This window comes from Myotis brandtii, unplaced genomic scaffold (genome assembly GCF_000412655.1).
Source record: "Myotis brandtii unplaced genomic scaffold, ASM41265v1 scaffold118, whole genome shotgun sequence".
Taxonomy (NCBI): domain Eukaryota; kingdom Metazoa; phylum Chordata; class Mammalia; order Chiroptera; family Vespertilionidae; genus Myotis; species Myotis brandtii.
The window spans coordinates 643,879-667,800 of NW_005354090.1; the positions used below are offsets into that span (position 1 = coordinate 643,879).

The 23,922-nt window shown below is 44.5% G+C and overlaps 1 protein-coding gene across 1 annotated transcript in view; it reads left to right on the plus strand.

Moving 5' to 3' along the window:
- Positions 1 to 8,815, plus strand: part of DGKG (diacylglycerol kinase, gamma 90kDa) — a 206,171-nt gene extending 197,356 nt beyond the window's left edge. The window contains exon 26 of the mRNA XM_014530473.1: positions 7,584 to 8,815. The gene's annotated coding sequence lies outside the window, so the exon portion shown is untranslated. The remainder of the gene's footprint in view (positions 1 to 7,583) is intronic.
- Positions 8,816 to 23,922: the final 15,107 nt, after the last annotated feature.

Sequence of the window (23,922 nt, forward strand, 5' to 3'; positions counted from 1 at the left end):
TTCCCAAGGCCTACATAATAAATTTTCTATTTATCTCTGTGAGTAAGAGAGCCCCAAGCACCCTTCTCAGACTGAAATGCCACGGTCAGCAGTGACTGGCCTGCTTGGGGAAGGAGAGCTAGGGTTGTGGAAAGGAACCTCCAGCAAGAAGGCTTTGCATGTGATCCTCATTAGTGATAGGCGTGGGCTGGGCCATCTGTGTTCCACAGGAGAACAGAATGGCAGGCTGCCTTTCACATGCCAAGAGAAGCAATCTAATGGGAAGATCCAGAAAGCTCAAAAAACAGAGAGGAATTTTTCTTCATGGACATCTCTGTGGGAAACCAGGGACATAGAAAACCAAAGATTTTTGGAAATTAGCTACTTCACTTGCTGGGCATTCCACCCTTGCTACCACTTTATTCTTCATGTCCATGGTGCAGGATGGCAAGCAGAGTCCTGCAGCCTCACCTACTAACTAAACTCCCTTAGATGGAGCCAATGATCAACCTATGTTATCCTGAAATCTGTGGAGGCAAGGGCAGGTACATTATAGCAAGGCATCAGAGTTTGCTTATTGCCTCCAAGTCTCTCAGGGTCAGGAAACACTGCAAATAGAAGAGACCATTTAATTGGATGCTCAATGCAGATTCTAGAGAAGTAATCAGGAAATATGGAGGACTACTCTAAATGCAATTTGGAAGCTAAGAGGATAACATCTAACCCAGTATTTAATGTGTAGTAGCTAATGAGTAAATATTTGTTAAATGAATTAATAGGTACAGTAAGTATAGTGAGTATCTGTCCTTCTACCCTGGAATAGATAGGGAGGGAGGTGGGGGAGGGGGATGAAAGCTTTTTAACTAACAACTCAGGAACTTGAAACCACAGGATGTAGAGGGAGCTCATGGGGGCCTTTAACTACCCAGACATCTGTTGACTGATGGATACAGCTAAATATGGATCATCAAAGGGCTTTCTAGGTCACATGGAGGGCAGCTTCATGATTCAGAAAATATGAAATTCAACTTGGACAGAAAGATAGAAATATTTGCATTCTACTTCTTAGAGATCAGGTCAGAATTGACAAAGAATAAAAAAACAGCACACAAGTGGAGTTACAACACAGTAAGAGACCCACATAATAAGATACAGATTCATGAGATGAAAAGAGATAGAGAACTGAAAATTTTTTAGCAGATTTATTTGGGCAAGGGAGATGAGCATGAACACTGTGGTCCAAAAATGGAAAAAGGGACTGAGGAATCTTTTATTTTTAAAGCATAAAGTTGAGTTAATGGTAAAATAGAAATTTCCAGGCATTGATAAAATCATTCCTAAATAGCAACTATCATTTATTGTCCAGTCCAAAGCCTATTACTTTTTAAAATATATTTTTATTGATTTTAGAGAGGGAGAGGGAGGGAGAGATAGAAATATCAATGATGAGAGAGGATCATTGATTAGCTATCTCCTGCATGCCCTCCCCCCACACTGGGGGATTGAGCCCACAACCTGTACATGTGCCCTGACCAGGAATTGAAATGTGACCTCCTGGTTCATAGGTCCAACACTCAACCACTGAGCCTCACCAGCCAGGCCAAAGCCACTTTTAGACCACTTTTAAACTTCACAAGAACCTGAGGTTGGTGCTATGTGGTTCCCCATTTGACAAATGAGGAAACTGAGAAACAAATGAGAGCAAACCTCATGGGGGAAGATCCAGGATTCAGATCTGTCAGTATCTGCCTTCAAAGTCCATGTTCACACCTGCGGTGCCCTCACTGGTTCCTCTGAGCTTCAAGCATGGTGACAGGGATTTGCTACCCCCAAACCAATCCCCTGTACATGACTTCCTTCTCAAACTGAAAATCCAAGTCTCTCTCCTCCCTCTTCCACAGAGCAGAAGTGGCAAGTACCATTCATTTGGGCACAGAGGCACACTGAGGAGAAGGGGCAGATGTGGGCAGCAGAAGGTCCATGCACACCTTACCCACCTCCCTTTTTCTTAGGTTCACTCTCCAAGGCACCAGCTTGGCCATATCCTAAGACACTACTCAGAGAATAGACAGCCAACAATGAATGCCCAATGAAGAACTCTACGAGATCAGAGCATTCACATAATATGAAACGTCATATTAAAAGATTCACAGAGACCATGTTAAAGATCAAGAGCAGTGAGCTCTAGCTGGTTTGGCTCAGTGGATAGAGTATCAGCCTACAGACTGAAGGGTCCCGGGTTTGATTCCAGTCAAGGGTACATGCCCAGATTGCAGGCTCAATCCCCAGTAGTGGACGTGCAGGAGGCAGCCAATCAATGCTTCTCTCTCATCTTTGATGTTTCTATCTCTCCCTCTCCCTTCCTCTCTGAAATAAATAAAAATAAAAATAATTTTTTTAAAGATCAGGAGCAGTGAAATGAGGTCAGGTAGTCAAACATCTGACTTAGTAACTGATAGTGAAAGGTGGAATGGAAGTTTGAAGTGGTCTTTTAAAAATCTCTTAGATGAATTATAATTTGGGGTTAAAGACTGCTTCTAAAATAATGCCCCCCCAAAAAAAAATTTTTTTTTAAATTTTTTCCTTTCCAAAATAAATTATTTTTAAAATGGAGTTTTACTAAGAATTACAAGATAAGGGATAATAAAATGGTTATTTCTTTTTACCTTAGACCAGGGGTGGGCAAACTTTTTGACTCGAGGGCCACAATGGGTTCTTAAACTGGACCAGAGGGCCGGAACAAAAGCATGGATGGAGTGTTTGTGTGAACTAATATAAATTCAAAGTAAACATCATTACATAAAAGGGTACGGTCTTTTTTTTTTTTAGTTTTATTCATTTCAAACGGGCCGGATCCGGCCCGAGGGCCGTAGTTTGCCCACGGCTGCCTTAGACAGTACAAAAGGCAAAGAATTTATAAACCCCACAGTGTACGTGTCAATCCAGAAAGAGATTCCAGAAAGTCAGCATTTTCTGTTGAGGGACTAGACAACAGTAATTAATGAATTTATTTGTTTATCTTTTTTATTTTTTTAAGAGAACTGGTACCTATTGGTTACCAGAAAATGGCATGATCTTCAAAAAAAGAAAACATTTCCAGTTGAATATTCCCTCTCTCCCCAACACTCTTGAGGTAAAAGGATTGAGAACTAAATCTTTTCACTTAGAGAACCACATATGCATGGAGGGTGTTAATAATAGAGGATGTCAGTGGATTGTTGTTTGGGGCTTGCTGTCATCATACTCTGCTACCACCAGGCATTGAGGAAATGATCATAAACCTAAGAGGATGAAGCAATTTCCACCTCCATCCACTCCCTATCAGCCTCCTGAAGCTCCCCCATCCCCAGTTAAATACACTTCCTGGAATTAGAACATCTGGTAATCATTTCTTTTTATTATGAAAATATTCAAACATATGGAAAAGCAGAGCCGTGAGTATAATGAGAACCCACATATCTGTCACTTAGAGTCAACAGTTCTTATCATTTTGCCATATTTGTTTTATCTTTTCTTTCATCAAAATATTTTAAGTGAATTATAGATGTCATGACATCTCACACCAAAATATTGCACATACATCATCATGGGAGATCCTTTAAGTGTTAGAGCTTGTGTGTGTCCTCCATGTTGCTGGAGAAAGATGTCAGAGTGTTGAGTATATGAGCTCAGTCATTTCCCAACTGACTGACTCCAGCTGTCACAAATAGAAGTTAATCAGGTATCACTCTAAGGAAGGTTTGGCTGTACTCAAAATGTTCCTGATTGATCTGGAAAGACAAAGGTAAACAGCACATTAACTAAATTCTCAGAAGACACTAAGTTGGGAAGTGTTATAAGCACGAATGATGCCGGAGAGAAAATGCAAAGTACTTGGAGGAGTTAGAAATTTACCTGAATACTGTGTGTTCTTATTTTTTAAATAAAAATTGTTTAAAGCATTAGCAGTTACAGAAAGATTGGGCACAGTATTATTTTGGACAGGTGAAACATCATATCTGCAGATTCATTTAATCAGATTAAAACACAGTCTCATCATTGCCTCCATAAATGAAGAATATGGAGCTAGACTGGGGGAGGGGTAAGCAGCTGAGATGTACAGACAGATCCTCCCCCTCCACTGGGACACAACTGAACTGGAAGTGTGTCAACCCCCAAGAGAATGTCTGGGAAGCCTGGTTGAGAGACGTTGGCTCCCTCATGCAGGATGAGATTTTATTTTCAGGAGGCAAAGTGTAAGGGAAGTGGGTATTATTACACTTGCTCTGTGCTTAGCTACTGGGGTCAGGGCAGGCAAACTGCAGATGTTCTGGACAAGATATAGGCAAGATGTTGGTTAGTTTGCTTGCAAAAGTCTGCTGGCTCAGTGATTCTGCCAAACAAAAGGGAAGCAGGTAAAATGAGACAGCAGGTTCCAGAATATTCATCCTGTCTCAGTCAATAAATGAAATGAGTTTCCTATTCAAGAACCGCCTAGCTGATGGCAACAACTGGAAATCAAGACCTGATACTCAACCGTGGCCTGATTCCCAGCTGTGGCTGGCAAACCTAACCCAGCACCCATCTAGCTTCCCACACATTAAGTAGGAAAAGCTTTCTTAACCTTCCCCTCAGTGCCTATCTGCATACCTTTGATTCATTAAACACTCCACCCCACACTCCCTTCCCCCATACTGTAGGGAGTGGCTATAGGGTTAAGCTCATGTGCCATGCCAGCACAGCCAAGGGTTCGGTGAGCCTGAGGGGGGGGCGGCGAAGGATGTAGAAAAGACAGACAAAGAGAATAAGCTGAGTCTAGGTGGATCTTCCTGTGCCTGGCTGAGGCCACAGAGAGAGATCCAGACAGCAAGCTGAGCCTTTATTTTATAGCCAGAGGTAAACAAGGTAGTGGTCATTATAGTTACAATTTTCTTGTGAGTTTCATTTGTTTTGGCAGCACTTGCTGTATCTCCCACAGCCCATTAGCTACCCAGATAAGATCTAGGGAGCATCAAAAGGTCAAGCCTAATTATGCTAAGAGGACTGTGCCCTCTAAGCTGGGACTTATTTGTGGCTTTGCCAACAGGTCAGTCCCAGGCTTAACCCTATAGCCGCCCCCTACACATACCATGGCGTTCACAGACCAAGCATCACCTTCTCTTTGCCTAACGTTGCTGCCATGAGCAATGAACGTCCATGTTAGTCAAATGAAAATTATTTTCACCATCTTGAGTGTAGGAACTTGTTTTCTTTCTAGAGCACCCCTTCTTTGAAAGAACACAGCCTCTTCTGATCTCCTTCCTCCAGCCTAACCCCTGGCCCTGATGCCCAGGTTCTGCAGATGGGTGTGAAAACACATGAGCTCATTGGAGCTTATGTAAGAGCTATTGGCAGGCCTTCCCAGGAGATGGATGGTGGCCGGGTCTCTGCACCCTCCCATTGCCTTGTGTAGGCAACATGATTTTTCTTTTCTCTATCTCCTCGAAACAGAGAGGCTCACTTGTACTGCTGTGCCTTAGCCGTGTGTAGCAGTAGTCGAGGAAGCATAATGTTCCCTCCTACATTCCAGTGATTAAAACTGGCACAGCTTCCTGATGGGGGGAAATAAGTATTCAAAAGACCAAGTTCACTTGCATGTGTTGAGCCCCTTTCGTGGTGGCACTGCTCCTTTTCTCAGCTCTTTGGATCACCACAGAGGAGCAATAAGAGGAATAAAATGGGATCTGAGGACAGAAGCCTCCTTGACATCTCAGAGGGCTCCAATTTCAATGTCCCTTCTGAGATGTTGGTGAACAGGGTCTAGGGCAGAGAGAGAGAGATGAAATAAATGGGAGTTCCCATCTCCCCACAAAGGAAAAATAAAGGACATTTATGGAAATCTGTTGGATGTTCTCAAAGGCAGGTCATCTGCATGAAATTGATCCTGCCTCCAATTGACGTGGAGAGAACTCCTTTCCTTTCCCAGACTCCATTTTCTGGAGGCCAAGAAGAAACTTTTGGGAACTGTACTCAGGAAACAAAGAGAAGTGAAGCGACCCAACCTCCAAACTCAGTGGGTGTTTCACATGGCTTCCCAGAGGTGAAGGGAAGGTTTAGGTTAGGACTTGGTTTTTCTCCAGCCGTTGAGGAAATGGGAGGACCCATGATGATGTGATGCTCTGCTCTGCTGCCTCAGTTGCTCTGGGCCCAGGTGCTGGAGGCAATGCCAGAGAAGATTGGGGTCTCAGTCGGTGCTTGTTCTCAGTCTCCTTACTGAGTTCATAGACCACGACCCAAGGCACTTCCTGCCCACACAGCATCAGGTCGGGAAGTGCACTCCTCAACCTCTGCTCAGCACATCCCTGCTTCTCACATGGGACCAACTCCACTTTCTGGACTGACAAGGACCTGGGCAAGTCCTATGATATGTGTTTTCCTACATGTACAATGGGGCTGGAGAGGAGGACTAATACAATTATTCACTTATTCACTAATACATATTTTGTTATTTAACAATGTCTATTTGCCAGGCACTGCCCCCTAACTTAACATGGCTCAATGCAGTCCTCTTACCTCTCATCTTTTCCCATCACATTCTGCTTTTCACAACCTCCACTCACCCCTACTTCCTGCTTCTTTCACTTTTTCTTCTTTTATTCTCATGATATTTTTCTTCTTTTTTCCCCCCATGATTCTATTTTTAGAATGTCCATACATAAAATCAGAATATCTGCCCCTTTGTTAACTCCAGGCAAGTCTGTGTTTAAAAGGCCCAAGAAAGATCAGAGGACAGTGTCCAGAGCCCAATTTCAGGGTGTATTTAAGTGTCTCACAACTTCTCCCTTCAACAAATTGTCCTTAATGTCTAACTCAAACCCCTCTGTTCATTACTACTATTCTTTTTCTCATTACCTTTTGAGTCACATCTTAGGCATAAAGTACCTGTGTGGGTATAGAACTGATAGGAAGTTTAACCCAAAGTGACATAGTTGAACATCCAGATCATAAGGATATTTGTTTCCATGTAACAACAGAATCAGGAACTAAGAAGGGACTAGACGCCATGGAAGTTAAGAGGGATTAGCTTCTGTAAAATCAACAAAAACAGAACAAGTAAGCAAAAACCCATAAGTATAACCCAACTGGAGTCACAATTTCTGATAGACTATTTCAATAAACATGAAAAGTCCATTGAGCAGGGATCATAGGCCCCTCCTGTTGGAAAGGCCCTTCTTCAGATGTCATTGAATCCAACCTTGCATACAGAGTTGGTAGCCAGCATAGTATAATGTCTGTGCTCTGATGATTATAGTTGAATAAAGAATGATGGCCATTCAGCATTGGTTCCTATGTCACCACATACATAATTTCTCTCCAAAGCCATTCTCCCAGGCACCTGGGTAGGGGTAAGCTGTGTCTACACTTGGACAGTGCCTAATGCTCCAGATATTGCCCTTTTTGATCTGTGGAAACCTACCAAGGTAGCTTATGGTCTTTTTGTTTTTTAATCTCTCACCCTACACACACACACTCCCTTCCCTGGCTTACAGTCTTGATAGAGGCAGTGTGTCTAGTGACTAGGTCACCTGAAAAGGAGGTGATTTCAAAAAATGCAACATTTTATTTATTATTTATTTCTTCTCTAGATAGCAAGAGGCAGGAGAGTGAACTGAAAAGAAGAGGATCCTAGAGCAAGTTGCTGACCCAGCTTACAGCACAGCTGCCCTCTTTCATAAAATGGGAAGAATCATTTGTGCCTCTCTGTACCATCATCCTCAATGCTCGGTAGCTATCACAGAGAAGTTGTTATTGTTAGCAAGTAATCAGAATTCCAAGAAGCCACCAGCTAAGGGGGTTCTGATGGATGCTTTTCTCTTTCTTCAGAAAACAAGTCAGACCCCTCTATCTTGGAAAAGTCTGACAAATGTTCCCTAGAGGCTGCTGAGGAAGGGAGCCATTCCACATCCCATGATGGTATGAGGGATGAAGAACCCTGCCTGGGAAACAAGAGCAACACGGGGAGTGGGCTACAGTCCTGTCTCAGCCACATGGCCTTGGGCATGTCCTTTAGCCTTCTGGGCCCTCTCTTTCTCCATCTACCAAACAAGGAGGCTCTAAAGACCTTTCCACTTCAATGACCTTGCCTTCACCTGGGGCAAATACTAAGGCCATCAGAGAGAGGGCAGGGTTCTTCCCCCAGCCCTGCTGACCTAGGAAGGCTACTGCCAACCCTCAGCCAAGATCTACCTTCCCTCTTGAGGATTGGCCATGCTCAGAAATCAACTAATTTGGGGGACCAACATGGAACAAAACACACTACAAGGAAACTCTTTGATATGCCTTCCACCTAGGTATACACACACACACACACACACACACACACACACACACACACACATCTACAGACACACTCAATCCCTAAAGTGTAAGTATTTTCCCTTCTGTGTATCAAACCTATTTTACCCTTTCTAACTGCCAGTGTGTTAGGAGAGAATTCAATCCCACTAATGGAAAACACTGCTTCCTTTTAGGGAGCTTAGCTAAACCTCAGTGTTTGGGGGTGACCCTGGGCACAAGTTGAAGCTACAGGTCCCAAAACACATTAACTGCAGCCCAGAAATGTAGGCTCTACCAACCGGGACTGAGGCAGTAAATAGTTAGCACAGTGCCAGGGTCCAGATCCTTCCCTCCTTGCTTGTCCACCTCCACTGCCTCCCCCACCCACAGATATGTTGTTCTGTGGTGGTGGTTGCCTGTTCCAGCCTGCCCGTCTGCCTGCACAGAGTGCCGTGGACTTATTCTGTAATGTACTGTGTATATGTATGTCCTGACTGTGGTTTACTACAAATAAAAATGACAGCAGATTGCTGACCTCTGACTTCTTAGTGGTTTCATGCTATCGCTTGAGAAATCCAGATTGTCTGATCAGCCACAGGCACTGGAGACACACATGCTCCTCTAGACTACCCTGTAACCTTTCCACACTTGCCCACTGCCAGGGAGGTTCCACTGATATGCCAGGACTGGTAAGAATTGAAGGTCTCTGTTGCCACTTTCCAGGTGTTAAAGGAGGGTGAGAGGAAGCCAAAAATCCTATAAAATAAACCCTTGCTAAACATTAATGTATCTATCATCTCACTGACATCTGAAAACTCTCTTATGAAGTGGTTAGCATTTTATAGGTGAGAAAACAAAGTCTCAGACATGGTAATTAACTTGCTCAACAAGTAACACAGTAAGTAACTCAGTTCTGTCTCTCTCATACCCCAATATGCTCTCTTCTCTAAATTAGTGTTTCTCCAAGTGTGGCCCATGGACTGCTTACATCAGAAACCTCTGAGGTCCAGATGCCTGGGCCCCACTCAGAAGTCCTGAGAGTGGGACCCTGAATTCTGACTGTTTATGATCCGGGCTGTAGATAAATCTGTGTGCTCATGAAAGTCTGGGAGCCACTGCACCACACCGCGCTAGAGGGCAGGAACTCTGAAGGACAGAGTCAAGCCAGGGCTTTAGAACAACTCAGAATCTGAAGCCTGTAGATGAGCACCCTGAGGCAGAAGAGACCTGGAGAGGAAGCAGGTTTGGAATGAAAGGGCAAATGGAAAGTGAAGGCGTGAACTTCACATCAGAGTTGTCTGGCTCCTCTCCCCAGAATTTAGACCCCCAGGAACAAGTCCATCATCTGGCCTCAGGCAGATGCTGTCCTGAGCCAAAGATTCAAGGTCACACCTGGGTGGGGCTAGGCAAGGAGGTGGAGGAGATGTGGGTTCAACATCGCTGCAGCAAGGACTGGGGCCTGCAATGGGTAGCAGCCCCAGAGGATGAGGCCACAGATGCTTTGCAACTGCTTGCAGGCTCCTGTTGTCTTTTCAGCCCCTGCCTTTCTGCCCGGCTTGGCCTCACTGGCCAGTCCCTAAGATTTGAAGAGCCATTGCTGCTGTCTCTACAGCTCTTCCTGCCTCCATTGCCCCACTAGATTCCAAAAGCCCCAGAACTCATGCCGTGAACCCTTAGTCTTCACATCCCCACTGTCATCCTCAGGGCTGGGCAAGGACTCCAGCCTCAGGAAACCTAACCAAAAACGTTACTCACTCCTACCCAATCCCTCCCGCTTCCACCTGGACCTGCCGAGTTCTATTTTGTGCCTCTGTCTAGGTGGAGGTTTCTGAAATAATGGGTGTTGGGATGTTGAGGTGGGGCACTGTGAGACAGATGCATAATTGCTACTCGAACAGAACAAAATACTGGAAATAGCTCCACTGCCCACTCCACTGTGGAGATTCAACTATCCTATGACCTCCCAGCTGCAACACTAACTATGCGTGAACAATATTTTCCTGAAGAAAATGGCTTTTCTGGAGTCAAGAAATAAATAAAACATCTACACCAAATTTCATATAACCAAGTCAGCAAAACACTTAAATTATGAATCCAGAAAGTAGTTTATGATATAAAATTCTTATAGGGAGAATTTTCTTGAAATCTGTAGCTAACAAAAGAATTGCATAAATAAGGAAGATGCTGGTCCATTCGAGAACAAAGGCCTTTAGCAGTTGTGCTTGCATGTTAAACAGTAGCAAAGAATAAGCCATTTGCTGTAGCATTTACAGGACTTTCTAACACACCAGACCAGGTTCCTGCTTCTTCCCCAACTTAACAGGTTACTGTGTGTCCCTAAGAGTAATAAAACTGTCTTTGTTCCTAAATGTTCTCTCCTCCTACTTTTCATTTAACCAGACTATCAATCATTACAGAAATATTTCCAAATCTAAAACCCTAATGCTGCTCACAGAGGAAATAGAAAGTCAAAGGCAGCTCAAATGGTGAGGGAAGTAGATCAGAAAGACCAGAGAGACCAGGAGATAATCATGGTCTCTGAGTTGGAGGGATCACAGAGAACAACTGGCCTAACCTCTCAGCCAAAGCAAGACTCCCCAGCACAGCATCTGCCCTGTGCCCAGTCACCTTGCTTGAAGACTGCTGATGGGCAGCCCACTACCTTCCCAGGAGCCCAAATGGGATCAGTTCTCTGAGCCTTAGATAGGCTCCTATTGCACCAAAATCTGCCTGCCATTAACTCCCATTATTGAGCCCTGGCTTGGCCACTAGCAACACAAATTCTCACCTCTCTTCTGCAGGACAGCTTTTAGATATTTGGAAACAGCTACCCCATCCTAAGTCTTTTTTTTTTTTAATATATTTTATTGATTTTTTACAGAGAGGAAGGGAGAGAGATAGAGGGTTAGAAACATCGATGAGAGAGAAACATCGATCAGCTGCCTCCTGCACATCTCCTACTGGGGATGTGCCCGCAACCCAGGTACATGCCCTTGACCGGAATCGAACCTGGGACCTTTCAGTCCGCAGGCCGACACTCTATCCACTGAGCCAAACCGGTTTCGGCACCATCCTAAGTCTTTATTTTTTATTTTTCCGCCAGACTAAACATCCTTTAAATCATTAAATCATCCCTTATATGTCATGATTCTTGGACCCTAACTTAACTCTTGCAACTTTCTCTGGAAAAAACATGTTTGCTAAAGTCCCTCTCAAAATGCAATTCCCAGAACCGAACGCAGCGCAGTGCCCCAGAAACAGGTGGACGAGGCAGAGTTGCATCCTTTCCTCTGGATGTCACATTGGCTTTCTTTGGCAGCTGTGTCACCCTGCTCATTCATCCTGTGAACACAGCCAACATCTCCTGGCACCTAGTGAATGCCAATAACTACCATGGCTATGGTGCTTCACAGATCACAAAGTCCTTTCAAAAATGTGGTCTCATTTACTCATCACAACAATCCAGGGAGGTTAATAAAGATGAAGAAACTAAGGTTTTTCCAAGGACATATGCCGAGGCCTCAAGCCCTAAGCCTATGAGTCCAAATCCATGTTCCTCTGAACACACACATATCGTCTTCTCACTTGAACCTCTGTTGAGGCCAAGAAAGTCTCCCTGGCTCCATTTGTTAGTAGCTATTCAAACTCTCTTTTTTTTTTTAGTTCCATTTTATCTTGTTAATTTCTACCCATCCTTTAGCCTGTCTAGATCTTTTTGACTCCCATTTCTACCACCCCTTATGCCAAAGAGAAGACACTGGGTCAGAGAGATAGGCAGAAGAGGATGAGCTACCAAACTGGGGGTGGGAGGGGATTGCTTTGGGAGGGAGGAGCTGGGAAGAAAGCATCTCAGAGAAAAATGGGCAATGTGGTGTGGCAGATGCATGTTCAAGAGGGGGATCAGGAGATCAGGTTCCAGACTCCATCCACCTTGGCTGGTCTGTTACCCTAGGCAAGACCATTAGCCTCTCAGAGCCTCACTTTCTGAGGACAGGGCATCCGGGTGGGACCATTCAATTCCCAAGACCTTTCCCAGTTTTATGAATCTAGTTAGAAAAAACCTTATCATTAATCCAATGGTTTTTCTTCTCTTTCAATCTAATGAAGATATTGTACATCAGACTTCACTCAAAACATTTCACATGGCTTTTTTTTCTGCAAAAAGAAAGAAAAACAAAGATGGCTGAGGGGCTATGACAATAAGCAACATTTATTTCATCTGATTGCCAGCCCTGAGTTGTTTTTGGTTTGTTTTTGTTTGGGTTTTTTATGGGGGAGGGTCAAGGGGACAATTACAATTGTCTCTCAAGAAGTAGGACACAAAAACTAAGGAATCTTCAAGAGAGCTGAACAAGTGACTCTGCAGCTGTCATCTGACACCCTCTCCATGTTATCATAGGACCAAGGTTTCCACAGTGAACCCCCCTACAGTGCCCACTTAAATGATGCAGAAAGGGAGAGATGGTACCTGTTAAGCAGCTCTGTGTGCCTTCCTGGGGAGGTCACATGATAAATACTCTCAGATCAAATTGCACAGAGATAGGAAATATCATCCCATGTTTTCATTCTTCTAGAGTGGAGCTGCTCAATAGAAATATAATGTGTGCCACATTGGAAAGTTTAAATTTTCCTATCAGCCACTTGCTAATAGGCCTGTCCTCTCTTAGTCCTACCGTTTTTTAAAAAGTGTAAAAAAGGAACAGGTGAAAGTAATCAAATGTTTTATTTAACTCAACGCATCTAAATACTATCACTTCAAATGTAATCAATATAAAATTATTAATGAGATACTTAAAAATTTTTATACGAAGTCTTCAAAATCCATACGAACATTTGCCAAGGAAACAAGGAAGGGAAGAGCTTGGCTTTGAACTTCTGAGTATCTATCTGATGATAAAATGCATCATCATTTCACTACATCATTCTGCCTATTAAACTTCAGGAAGCATTATGAAAAGAGCATGGTCTTTAATGCCAAACAGACTTGGGTTCAAATTTCAGCTAGGTGACCAGAGATGGGGAGCTCACTACAGAGGTGAGCAGAGTGATCTTGGGCTCGGTACCTTACCTCTCTTACCCCCATTTCCTCATCTGCTAAGTGGGGATGATAATATTTACCTCTCAGGGGACTATGATGATGACATGTATCATGCAAACATTACACTTTCTATAAATGTTAGCTTCCTTTCCTTGTCTAATACAGTGGGGAAACAATCATGCTTAGCTAGCCAAGGTTTAATCATGCAGCAGCTTTGACCCTATCTAGAGAGGGGAAAGTAATGAAAAGCAAACCAAAATTGAGAAAGGGAGCCAGCTCCTACCATCGGCCTCTTTGTATGTTCTTTAAAAAGCTCCACAAAATGCAGATCTAGCCAGGGCAGCCCATGAATGTTAGGGAGCTAGTGATCCCCTTGCTTTGCTGGCAGGTAGATGCGTGCACACTGCACTTTCTTCTGACCTTTGCCTTAGGGATTCTAGCATTTATACTTCCTTTTCCCCAGGCCCAGTAAAATCCACCTTGGCTCTTCTGAGAGCTTGGGAGGCTGCAAACTCTAAGAACCATTCCTGATGTAGCAGCCCAGGTGGAAAAGGGGCTCAGAATATACTCAGTGGTTCTGTCATAAGGCCTAAGTCTTATCTGGGGTTTGATCCTTGGGCAAGAAAATGGCTCCTTTAACCCAAGATCCTCACATGAGCTTAGGAAAAGGGACAGCTGGGGGATGCAAAACTGCCATTATCTTCATCAGAAAGGACTTATCAAAATTAAACACTCCATCCTAGCTTATTTCCTAAGCCTTGCCCTCCCCTCGTACATTCCCCTGGACTTCCTCATCTCCATGCCTTTACTGGTCCAGTTCCTCTGCCTGCTGGGCCCTCCTCCTGTCCTGTCCCCAGCAGTCCTACTCCTCCTCATCTTCACTTGCCAATCCTACCACCACCATGACCAACATACACACACACATACACACACATACACACACACACACACACATACACACCACCACCACCACCACCACCATCACCATCACCACCATGAACCACCATACATATATTCCTTACCAATCTTCCTTTGCCTACCTCATTTCTATCACCACCATGATACACAATCACAGCATACATATACATATACACCACCATCACATACATCCTACATACCACCACACACTCACACCCATATTCACCAATAGTATCATTTACTATACACACACACACACACACACACACACACACACACACACACCACATACACGTAACCCACACACACAGAGGCAAATACATACCACAGCCAACTGCACCACACACCTCTCACTAGTCCCTCCGCCCATACACACACACAACACACAGAATAATTACCCACCTCGGAACATCTGATCTTCTGAACTCTGAAGACTTACCTTTTCTTACCTGGATTAGAGTCATTCATACACAAACATCTTTTATCTCCCCTAACTTGACTATGAGCCCCTTGAGGACAGAACCTGTTTCTCTTTTTATTTCTGTACCCTGCACAATGATCGCGGTATGGTGGGGGCTCGGGAGTTATTTCTGACTGAATAAATGACTCAATAAACCCAGATGGGTCTATAGGGCTTACAGAGACAATCAGGGCATTAATCATGTAGGCCCCGAGCTGGCCTAGCCTGGGGGCTGGGGGCTGCCGTCTTTGGTGGCTGGTCCTGCCTGATCCTGCTCCACTGCCTTGGTTTCATTCCAAGGGAAATATTTGTTCTGTGAGCAAATAAAATGAGAATATGTTCTAATCTGCTGCAAAGATACACAGAGCTGCCTTTAGCCTGATGCTTAGCTCTCTGAGGGCACTTCAAAGAACTGGGAGAATAAAATGTCCACATGGGGGCTGGAAGAGTGTAACCCTTTCCTTCCCGGAAAGAAGGGCAAATGAAGACTGGATGACAAGTTCCCCTTGAACATTTCTAAATAAAACCCCCTTTTGGCCGGTCAGAATCCCAGATGTGACAGGTGATCACAAGATTCTCTTCCCTACCGTTCCACAGATTCAGAAGTGCCATACCTGTGATTTGAAAACACTGACACACACTGGCACCAGAACCCTTTACTTAATGTCCAGGGTTCACTAACTAATGGAGAAGTCTATCGCCAAGAAATGCGTGTGTGTTGAACCAAACCTTCTTATCTTCAGTCCCACAGAAGCTGGCCTTCTGCCACCCAAGCATCACAGGCCATGGATCTGTGTGCCAACATCTTAACAAATGGGCCGAATGGTTGGAGAAGTCAGTAGGATAAAAGTTCCCAGTGGCAGAAAATTAGGAAGGGATCTTTGTAGTTTGTTTGCTTCCTCCTGAGGAATTCTTAGAAGTTCAGAACCTTCCATAATAAGCTGACATCGGATACAGTTGTTTCCGAATACAGTCTCAAGTCTGATTGCAGGTTTCAAAACGTCTGACCAAGGAATGCAATGTTTCAGTGTTCCCTTAGCCCAGCCCTGTCCCTACTTACAGTCTGGGTCAAAAAACAACACAACAGCCCTAGCTGGTTCGGCTCAATGAACAGAGTGTCAGCCTGTGGACTGAAGGGTTCCAGGTTCAATTCCGGTCAAGAGCACATACCTCAGTTGCAGACTCAATCCCTGGTCAGAGCGTATGAGGGAGGCAACCAATTGATGTGTCTTACATGGATGTTTCTCTCTCTCTCTGTCTCCCCCCCTCTCTTCTGCTCTCTCTCTAAAAATCAATGGGAAAATATCCTTATTTGAGGATTAACAACAAACAACAACACACACAACATTGAACTACCAGATATGGGAACCCAGTGCAAATTAAACCACTTATTAAATGTCCAAAGAGAGATCACTTAGGATCCCCACAGTGGATTCTGAAAATATAACCCCGGACTGTCCCTTCATTTCCATGCTCTGTTAAGTTTAGGTCTTCTGGGTTGAGCTGTCCTGAGCACAGGCACACTTGTTTAGAATTCTGGGCCAAAAGCAAGTCTTTATTACTTCATAGGGCAATCTTAGCTGCCATTTGCTCTCTTATTTGGTGTTTGAATCTTCTCAACAAACTGTAGGTAAAAAATATTGGTGTTGTCATCTACCTCATTTTGTAAGTCAGGATTCTGAGGCTCAGAGAGGCCAAGCAACTTGCCCAAGAGAGCCCAGCTAGAGTCAAAAGTCTGATTTATTGACTTTAAGTCTCTTTTCCAAGGACTGCTTCACCAGTTGAGCCAACCTTCACAGAAGCCACTGTCTGCTTATTCCTACTCCTTTGTTATTCAAAGCAACTGCTATTCTCTACCTCTTTAGATACTACTTTTTAACACATGCAGTGTAATTTTAAAGCCACACAAAATTAACCCAATCAATCCAAAAGACTTTTTGAAAACCTGTTTCCTTTGAAAATGAATTGTCTTTTAGATTCCCCCATTACAAAGTAGAATCACAAGCCCTCTCTGATGTCTTTACAACACCCCTGTGCTCAGTGTTATTGCCTCTCCCAGGAGCTAGATGGATGCCATGGTACAATCCTCCCTTTGTCTGACAGCTGTCATTCACAATGGGAAGGGGGCAGTTGACTCGACCCTCATCTGAAATAGGCAACAAAGTCTGGCCAGATCTCCAACAGTCATACCTATATTAAAACACACAAAGGCACACACGTGCACACACAAAGATGTTGGTGATAGTGCAGTTTTTAACCTCAAAAGAAATGGAAACAGCCTAATACCTAACAGAGGGAAAACAATTAAACAAATAAATGATGTTATAGCCATAAGAAGGCATATCAGTCAAACCTTAAAAATTTAGTTTATTAAAATATGTAGTTTATGAAGACAGTTTAATGTCCTGGGAACAAGCCTGTAATGTACTGCTAGGCACAATGTAAACTTACACATTAAATAATATATCTCCATTATATATATACACACACACACACATATATATCCATTATGTTAAACAGTAAAGAATAAAGACAAAGAAATATGTTTAAATGTTAACAGTAATCATTTCTAGAATTATAGGTGCTTGTTAGTTTATTTTTAATGGTTTTTTGTTTTGTATATTCCTAATTGCACACGATGTGTAGATAATGATTTTATGATTTGAAATACTTTTAAAACTTTGCAAAAACAAAATTCCCAGTTTGGGTGAATTAAGAATAATTTTTAAAATTAATAAAAACAATTTTGGTAAAACTATAAAAAAGTGATACAATTAAATATCTGAAAACTCTCTGGAATTAGATAAAAATCAAAATTTATTTTTTGAAGTATCATAATAGATATGCATGCCTTCCAGTGGAAAGAACAATTCCTACTTCCGATCCTGCTCCCTTACAAGTAATAATGTACCAAGTCTTTTAAAATAATAAGTGTAACAGCCTGCAGGATTCTGTTACTTGTCAACCCTTGGACTCAAAATGCCTTGAACTAACCTCTACCATTCATGGTCAAGTTTGAGGAAGGGCTCTTGGAAGAAATCCCAGGTGTGGAGGTGGGAAAGGAGGCAGGGGGGAGCAAACATGAGCCTCCTCGCCAGCCTGGAGTGAACTTAGACACTTATTCAGTGAAGGCACTTAGAACTCTGTTCTCCCTCCTCCATGCAAGTTCTCAGAGGCAAAAACCAGGACTTGCTGGGTTGATTCCAATCATTCTGAGGCACTCGGAGTCCCAGCAGCCCGTAGACAGCCTTCTGCATTTTTTTCTGTAGTCCCAATCCTATTCATTTACACTTCGGAGTGCTGAAGCCAGGACGAAGAGGAGGCTAACAAATGCTTCCTTGGATACCTCCATTGCTTCATCCACAATCTACACTATTTTTCTCTCACCTCTCTACTCCAATGTACTTCAGGCCACTCTTCATACCCATGAGATTCGTCTTCCCCAAATTTCCCCTTTCCACTTGTCACTTCCCTACTCCAGAACCTACCTTGGCTCCCTCTTACTCAAGGGATCAGATCCAGATTCCTCAGATCCCCATGCACAGTTTACTCCCTCCAAACGCACCTTCCTCTGCCCTACACCACCCCTACGCCCCCATCCTCCTTACCCTCCACTCCATCCCGGCTTTCAGCCCAGCCCTCCCTCTCCTGCGAGCTACACTGTAGTGACACTCAGAAGTCCCATCAGTTGGGAAGAAGTGTTCCTTCACTAAATTAGCATAATGGCGTCTTGTCCAAATGATGCTCAAAGATACAATTTTCTCAGTGTTCAGTTTTCTCCCCTCAACTTTTGTTAAACCTTTGGTATCAGCAGCTCTGCCTAGCTCTAGTGAGAGCCCACAGATGGCAAAGGGAGCAAACAAGCCCCTGGCGAAAAATCGTGGAAAAGCCTCAGCAACAGCCCATCACGTGTCTTCAACAGCTTGTTTATTTCACAGACACAGGCTCATGGTTGTAGTTTTATATGTACACATAAAATAAATTCCCATTTCCTACTAATAAAAGTGTCCTTGGTTCATGGATAGAATTATGTACCGCATGCTTTTGTGATAGTCCTTTTAAAAACATCTTGGTGGTCTATTAAGAAAATTATGATTGCTGTGAGCCAGGACACCTGGGTGACTTTGGAAACCATTTTTCAGACGTATTACACCCCTCTTCCCCCAGTATACACACACTCACACACACTTGTGCCTTCATCTGCATATGATCTCCACATCCCGTTTTCTGACAACCAATACCCCGGCACGCTCCCACTCACGCAGCACATGAAGGCTTTCTGCCCTCTGTCCTGAGATCCAACAGAATTCCTTTAGTCCCTTCAGAAATCTCTGAAGAAGAGAGAAACACTGGATATCAGAGAAAATTGGTTAAGAAGAAAACACTAAGTGAAATCTGCAAGGGGGAAATATCACATCGAGAAGCAAGATGTTAGGAATTCTTTAATTTATCCCAGGGAATACTGAAAAGGTCAGTAGTAGTCATGAAATGTTAGCACCTAGTGCCTCAATTCATACCGAGAAGAGGGGAGGGAGCAAGATGTATTCTGTTTCGACTCTATGCCAGACACTCTGCTCGATGCTTTTGGAATGTTCTATTTATTCCTCCTCAGAAACCTTAAAGTTTGCATTATTATTCCTCTTTTACAAATGATAAAACTGAGGCCCAGAAAGATCAAATTTGCTCAAATTCACCCACTTAGAAATGGCAGAGCCACGATGGAAACCTAGTTCCACTGCCATAGCCACTAGACACTGGAACACACACACACACACACACACACACACACACACACACACACACAGACTAGCCAACTCTGTGAGGCAGGAGTTACTATACCCATTTTTCTGATAGGAGACCGATGAGCAGAGAAGTGAAGAGAGCAGGACCAACAGTCACATAAGAGTGGTGAAATTGAGATGTGAGATGGGCTTTCACTCCATGTTCTTGTTCTGTTCACAACACAACGGAGCACAGGTGTAATTTAGCAGCTGTGAGAGAAGGCGGTAAATCTGGAAAGCAGGGGGATGTAGGTCTGAAGATCTTTGAATAAATAAAGAGCTTCTTCCAGACATGAGTCTGTAGAGCTATTACCATATTACCATATGGGTTACCTCGTTACCATTTACATTTGTAAGATGTACACATAGTTGTAAATGAATGCTACCTGCATTCCAGCCGGGAACGTGTGGGTTGGAAAGGGTAAAACATGGTTCCTCTAATGAAAAATTACATCTTGTCACTGAAGTCAGTTTTAACACATAAGGAGGAAGAGGAAGACCATATTTAGCTCTTACATTCTACTGTGGCTCAGACGGCCCTGTCAGAACAGGCCCTGAGGTCAGTTTCCAGGTTCAAGATGAACATTCCTAAGGTCCAAATGAAAGCCAGATAAATATACAAAGTAATTAGGTTTTGGAGAAAGGAGCAATAAAAGTGAGGAAAGATTTCAAAGTTGGTTCCAAGTCAAAGGGCATGTGAAATTCTCCCAACCAGGAGACTACCTAGTGAAGAAAATTTCTCAGTGATCAAGCCAAAATGTTGATCTTTCAGGGCTGCCTAAAGGAAATCCTCCAGGGGCACTGGGGCCTATCCCTGGTTGCTGGCCACACGTAGGAGGACCAGGCAGGCTAGAGGAGAAATAAGAAGTGGTTCTTTCAACCTATTCAAGATCGCCAGCCCAGAGGATAAGGGTGCACCTATGGGGGAGGATATAAGTTGAATGAGTTATCGAGGAGGCTGATACCTTCCTCCTGCACGGGCCTGGATTTCAGAAATGGAAATGGGAGGTTTGGGCATTTTGGTGCAGTATAAATTCCTCTGAGTTGCTGAGAGCTGAGATGAGGCTGTAGGATCCCACCAAGCTCCACGCCATCCCAAATCTGGCTGAAATGAAACTCAGTGTCCCAGGGCCCAGGTATGGCTGCTAACGAAATGAAGCATTTCCTTTGGTGTGAATCCTGAGCAACTGCAGAGGCCAGGCAACCAGCTCCTCACTCCTCTCCCACGCTGTGGGCAGGCAGGAGCTGGGCATACGTAAACACAATCCACAAAGAGAAGGTAACCCAGCCACCCCCTTTCTCAAGTACAATGCTTTGCTTGCTCATTCACATATTCATTCATCCTTTGGTGATCACCTGCTAAGTGCCAGGAGCTATGTATAGGGCTGGGTAATAGAGACAAGCACCCAAGAGGGTCCCTGTTAGAGGAAGTTGTCCTTTGGGCAACACAGACATGTGAACAATGTGATATAGGCTGCAATTGAGGCCATCATAGGGCAAATTATGTTGGAAGTCTTTCTATGTCCTTTGGTTGATGATTTTTAAGCACCTATGAGATGTATCCCACGATTCCAAAATATGAATGATCAATCCCTTAATGACTGTATAAGACCCCGGACCTGTCACCATGTCCCTCCCCAGCCCTGATCGCAATCCGGGACCCCTCAGGAGATGTCAAAGAGCTGGTTTCTGCCCGACGGCAGAACAATCGGTCGCTATGACGCACACTGACTACAAGGGGGCAGACGCTCAATGCAGGAGCTTCCCCCTGGTGGTCAGTGCGCTCCCACAGGGGGAGCACCACTCAGCCAGAAGCCGGGCTCATGGCTGGTGAGTGCAGCGGCAGTGGCCGGAGCCTCTCTCGCCCCCACAGCAGCACTAAGGATGTCTGACTGCCAGCTTAGGCCTGCTCCCTGCATCAGTCAGACATCCCCCGAGGGCTCCCCAGACTGCAAGAGGGCACAGGCCAGGTTGAGGGAGTGCACAAATTTCATGCACCGGGCCTCTAGTATCCTATATAATAAAGATGTAATATGCAAATTGACCCTCATGCCCTCATAAGATGGCTGTCTACGACCAGGCCAGCAGGGGGGTTAGTGAGGGATGACCAAACAACTGAACAGCAGGCTGCATGGGGTGACCAGGCTGGCAGAGGGGGCAGTTGGAGGCAACCAGGCCAGCAGAGGAGGGCAGTTGGGGGCAACCAGGCCGGCGGGGGCGGGGGGCAGTTAGAAGTGACCAGGCCAGCAGGGAGGGGGTATTGAGGGTGACCTGGCCAGCAGAGGGGGCCAGTAAGGGATGACCAGGCCGGTGGGGGTTGGGGGGCAGTTAGGAGCGACCAGGCCAGCAGGGAGGGGGCAGTTAGGGGCAGCCAGGCAGGCAGGCAGGTGAGCAATTAGGAGCCAGCGGTCCAGGATTGTGAGAGGGATGTCCGACTGCTGGTTTAGGCCCGATCCCCGGGACATCCCCCGAGGGGTCCTGGATTGGATAGGGTGCAGGCTGGGCTGAGAGGATCCCCCCCTTCTGTGCGCGAATTTCATGCACCAGGCCTCTAGTCATTAATAAAAGCAAAAACTGGAAACTGCCCTAATGTCCATTAACAATAAAATGGATAAGTCAGTTGTAATATATTCATACAATTGGATACTATACAGAAAAGAGAATGAATGGAAACACAACTACACAGTATAAATAGATGACTCTTCCAAACATAATGTTGAAGAAAGGAAGCCAGACACAAAAGAGTGTTACTGTATGATTCCATGTATAAAATGTACAAAAAATAAGCAAAATGTATCTGTGATGTTAGAAACCAAGATGGTGGCTACCCTTGTGGAGAATGGGAAAGGGAAATTAGTGACTAGAAGGGGGCATGAGAGGATCTTTTGGAGTGGAGAGCTGATAATGTTGTTTTGTAATCTGGATACTAGAAGTACAGAGGTGCTTGCTTTGTGAAAATTCATCAAGTTCCACACTTATGATCTGTGTACTTTCCATTAGGTATGTTACATTTCAATAAAAAATAAACAGCCCATCCGGTGCCACTCAGTGGTTGAGCGTCGACCCATGAACCAAGAGATCCCCAGTTCAATTCCCAGTCAGGGCACATGCCCAGGTTTCAAGCTTGATCCCCATTGGAGGGTGCCCAGAGGCAGCTGATAGATAATGTTTCTCTCTCATTGATGTTTCTATCTCTCCCTCTCCCTTCCTTTCTCTCTAAAATCAATAAAAACAAAAAAATAAATAAATAAAATCAATAAAAACATATTTTTAAAAATAGAATAAAAAATAAACAAATGCAAAATAGACCACAATTGAGATGCCCAAGCATTTCCTTACATCAAGCAGATAATTCGGCTTAAGAGTTAGATGCTGACCTAGCCTCCTAGATCTCCAGCCCTGGGACAGTGGTGAGAGATGGGAGTAAACTGTAGTCCCTAATGGTTTGGAGCACCTGTTTCCTGCCCCGAGGCAGAAGCTCAGTGCAGAGAGAAACACACAGAGGACCTGAGAACACCTCTGCTGTGCAGAGAAGTCAGAGCTTTCCCGGGATGGGATGCTGTTCTCACAGTGTGCATTTTTAGCCATGAAGTTTGACTTAATGGGAGAGAATTCAGAGAAGGGAGAGGAGCAGGGATGAGGAGAGGTTTTCAGGTGGGCTCTGGTTTAAATGGAAGCTGAGTTATGCCCCAGAGATAAGGGGCCAGAGATAGGGGATCAGTAAGAATCATGGTGGGGGAGGGGCAGAAGAGGCCATCCTCTGCTTATAAGCACTGGCTTCACAGGGCAATAGGAGGAAAAACTGCCTCAGGTTGGAAGGACAGGCTAGATGCCCATGTGAAGCCTGAAGCCATGCGATGGAATCCACTGATGGGAGCATTTCACCTGGGAGCTCTATTACCAGTTGGCCAAGGTTGCACTTTCCTTTGTCCAGCTCAAGGCCCAACTGGTGGCTCAGTGCTTGAGCATCGACCTATGAACCAGGAGGTCACGGTTCAATTCCCAGTCAGGGCACATGCCCTGGTTGCGGGATCTATCCCCAGTAGGGGCATGCAGGAGGCAGCCTATCAATGATTTTCTCTCATCATTGATGTTTCTATCTCTCCCTCTCCCTTCCTCTCTGAAATCAATAAAGATATATTTTTTTAAAAAAGATAAATACAGAGCCGGTGCAGGGTGGGTATTTACCAACCAAGCCAAGAGCTGAAAGAACCACCCTCTTTACCACAGGCTCTCCAGCTGCCATGTTGAAGCAGGCCCATGAGAGAATCCACGTTCCAGTCTCCCCCATCCCAGCCCCTTAGTCTGCTCCTCCAGTGGGGCTGTCTGGCGATGCCAAAGTGAGGCCTTTCACAGCTCCAAACGGGCAAGTTCTGAGTTAGCCTGATATTCTGACTTTGGGGGCTAAAGTCTGGGCAGATTGCAGCAAGGGTTAACCATATGAGACTCTC